This window comes from Carassius carassius, chromosome 39, assembly GCF_963082965.1.
Source record: "Carassius carassius chromosome 39, fCarCar2.1, whole genome shotgun sequence".
NCBI classification, from domain to species: Eukaryota; Metazoa; Chordata; class Actinopteri; order Cypriniformes; family Cyprinidae; genus Carassius; species Carassius carassius.
This window is the reverse complement of record NC_081793.1, coordinates 849,498-853,891: the sequence shown is the minus strand read 5'-3', so window position 1 is coordinate 853,891 and position 4,394 is coordinate 849,498.

Below are 4,394 nucleotides of genomic sequence, written 5' to 3'. Positions count from 1 at the left end.
AGCAATTTACAATCATACAAAGCTAATTAAGAAGATTCTTGCTTTAAGCTTTAGTTTTTTAATATTGATTATGGATAGGTCTCTATTAGCTTTGCAGTATTTAAGTATCATTTAAGTATTTTCTTACTCAGAATGTTTGACGTTTTCCAGTACAAATATATACAGCATTCTTAAATCAGGATATATTTACTTGAGAAGCAAAATGACTTAAGAAGGTGATTAATCAGGTAATAATTTAAAGGTATTAAGTCTTTTTTTCTGAAAAATGTATCAAAACGAAAGTAACTTTTTGCTTAAAACAAGAAAAACGGTCATGTTTTCTCTTTGAATTAAGTTTACCTTTTAGACCCCATTAAGCAAAACCAACTTAATTTTCTATATTTTTTCAAAATACAAGACCTAACATTAAATCATTTCACTTCTCAAGTAGATGTTTTTTGATTTATATATTATCTTTAGATATTTGCACTGAAACGACAAAAATCCTTTGCCGTGGAGATACTATTTAAGTTTTTATTCAGTTTAATTCTATGTGAATTAATTCTCATTTTTATATTTTCCATTTTCATTTCAATTTTAGTTAAAATTTTGGTTATATGTTTTTAGTGTTAATGAATTTTTATTTCATTTTAAGTTATTTTAGTGCATCAAGTTAAACTGAACGAAACGAAAATGAAAAATGTTGAAAAATGCATTTAAGGTTTTTTTATTGTAACACTTTAAAATAAGGTTACATTAGTTAACATCAGTTAATGCATGAACTAACATGAAATAACAATGAGTGATGCAGTATTTATTCAGATGTGTTTACTTTAGTTCATAAAAGCACAGCTGTTCATTGTTACTTCATATTAGTCCATAAAAAAAAATCAAGATACAATTAATAAATGTTTAAATTAACATTAAGTCAGTATTTTTCACTGTTAGTTACACTATAATTAACCAGTGGATCTGGATTGTAAAGTATTACTGTTTCTGTTTCATTTTAGTAACAATAAAAATGATATTTTAATGGTTTTGTTAGCTATATTAAACCTGATCTGATACAGCAACTTTCCACCTCATTCTTCATTACTTCTGTCAGGTATCCAACAGCTTTTCCACATGAATTATGTTGCTGTATTCTGAGAAATGTGCTTGATATTGTACACCTCACAATGCAGTGCATCCTGATGTACTTGTTACATAATAAGAAGAATGGCATCTACGCTAATAATAGTCTGTTTCATAGCACGTTTTTCCAGTTTAACACTGTGAAGCCGATTTGACACAATCTGTATAAAGCATTATAGAAATAAAGGTTACTTGACCTGCAAAAAACAGGAAGGAAAGGATGGTCAGTCTCTGTTAGAGCTAACTTCAGCTATATTTTGTGCACAACCCTTTTGAATCAGAAAGAGATTGTGGTTCAACAAAAGTTTTGATCATCTTGATCATTTAGAGACCTATTTAAAGGGTTAAATAGACATATGAGTTCCTTTCTTCAACTGAATATTTCTTTGGAGGACAGAACTATCAATAATGCTTTTAATATACTCCATTCAGAAGAAAAAGAGGTAAAGGTTTAGAACAACAACAGAGTGTAAAAACCGACAGACTTTCTGAACTGTCCCTTTAAGAGCTGCATCATAAACACAGAGAAGCGCTTCTTCTCCCCATCAGATGTATTACTTGTGGCAGATTCTAAACATTTTAACTCCTGACAGCTGTTTTTATAAACCTGAGGTGATCTGGATCTCTCTGCACCAAATCAACCAGCTACAGTACATGTTAAGTCACAAAACACTGAGGTTAAACCTAAGATTCAGTACGGGATCCACAGTCAGATCGTTCTCCTGAGACAAGAGAAACCACTGCATCAGTAACTTTCACTGCTTATCAAGTGCATTCTTGCATTTATGACATTAAGGATAATGTAATAAGGAACCTTGGAATGAGTATTCGCTCCCTAAAATGCGATTGCACTAATGTGAAAATGACTGACTCCTACCCTCAACTGGCCAAAAAATAAAGCCAGCATTAAGAGCGTCACACTGCTTTAATGATCGCCATTCACATCCTACATGCCATTTACTTATTTAGCTGAATTACAAATAAATCTGATTAAGATCGTGGTAAATAGATCCGAATCAGACGGGAATCAGGCGTTTATTTCCATCTATATTAGAGCCATTTTGACTTTTAAGCTGATGTGGTTGAATCAAATCATTCACTGAAATACTGAGGCTTAACACGCACAGAATCAACACATGTATACTGTTTAAGGAATAATAATTACATATGCAGCCATTTTTATGCTTAACAGCAGAATCTAATATTTAAGATGAATGTAAATTTGAACTGCTTACTGTATAACATGAACATAGATGAACTAATACACAAACTATTGATGAAATGTGATGCATATTTGTCAATAAATCCCACATGTCTCCGTCTTAACCATACCTTTTAAATGAACTGAATATATTTTAATGATTTCGCAATTGATGATGATTTTATGATTCTGAGCAATCTGAATGCATTTAGAAAATATGATTATTTAAATCAAATCAAATAACTATAGCAAATAATTGTTTATGTATAGAAATAATTTCATTTATGCATGACTGAATAAATATGCATCAGATTCAGATTATTGGTTTGTTGATAATAAACTGTGTAATCTAAATGGATGGGAATGTTATATTCGATTTTAATGCATAATAAGTACATAAAAGTTGAATTTAGGCTTTAATATTTCTTGAATGTAAAACAATTACATCAAACATACAGTAAAAATGTTATAAACAACTCTAAAACATAAATACATAAAACTTAAATTTAGGCCTTAATATTTTTTTATTCTAAAAATGACATTAAGTACTAAAATGTATTAACTGTAAGCATGCAAAGTTACATTTAAAATAACATAAGATGAATGAGAAACTTGACTATTGTGATTTCTAAAGGTCTCTTGAATTTCAATGTTTTTTATTGGTGCAGCTCAACATTAAAAATACGTTTTGTCTCCAAATTCAACCTTTTAAAACATCGCCGATGAAAATATTCAAGCAAAAACATAAAATAAAGTTATTTCCACTAGTTGACAGCCAAATGCTTTTGTAGCAAAATTATTGCATATGTTTTGTGCAGCAGTCGGTTCTTCAAAACCTTATACAAAACACTAACATCTAACTCTACAGCTGTGTAGAAATGATCAAACAGAAGGAAACAGCAAGAGCAGTTTCTCCTCATAATCTAAATCTGATGCATAAAAACGAGAATGTCTCGTTTTTAACTGGCACACAAACCTGAACACAATGCACACTATGTTTTATGTAATTCGATGAAAAATAACAACCAAGTGCATTTAAAACTTATTCACCTCCAGATCTGGACAATTACAGACTTAAAATATTAAGTGTGGAAATGTCAAAGACCTCCACAGAGCAGAAAAGCATGAATAATGCTTCCTATTCACAAATAAATAACACATTTGAAACCCTAAAGCGTATTTGAATTCTTCACAAACTAAAAGTTGCAACATACAGTGTGTGCGACAACATGTGCCTTTCAGATTAAAAAATACTATGAAGAGAAATAACAACACAATATCTATGCACTAAGAATTTGAGGTTAATTTAAGTGAAATTTGAAATGATAACTTCACAATAAAATTAGTTTTAATAGTGAGCTCTAGAGAGACTAAACGGTAAAAATCTTAAAATGTAAAAGCATATTTACATCACATTTTACTTCTGGAATGTGGCATGGACTTAATTTTATTCATTAGAAAAAACAATGGACTTTGAAATGTGATTGTTTTCTATAGCAGAATGGTCCCAAACTAGCCATTTTTATTTTATTTCTATTTTCTTTTTTTTATTTTATTTTATTTTTTAATTAACATACTTATTATAATGGCCCAAACTAGTCATTTTTATTTTATTGTCTTTGTTTTATTTTATTTTATTTTTTAATTAACACTTATTACAATGGCCCAAACTAGTCATTTTTATTTTATTTTTATTTTCTTTGTTTTATTTTTTTATTTATTTATTTTTTCTTAAAAACAATGAAACGTAAGTGATGTCATCATTTATTACTTATTATAATGAACTTACTTTTAAACAGGATTAACTAAAACTAGAATAAAACTGCATAACAAATTACGTCAAATAAAATAAAAACAATTCAGCTTACAAAAGCAACGTTTGAAATTTTAATTTAACTTTATGTACTTAAAAAAGTTTGAATAAATTAAAAAAATTATAATAATAAATTACCAAACATTACAAAAACGCTATAAAATAACTAACACTTTAACTAAAAATGATTTTCATCCATACAATGAAAATCAATGGACACCAAAACTGTATGGTTATAATATCTTCTTTTGCATTGTAGAAGAATAT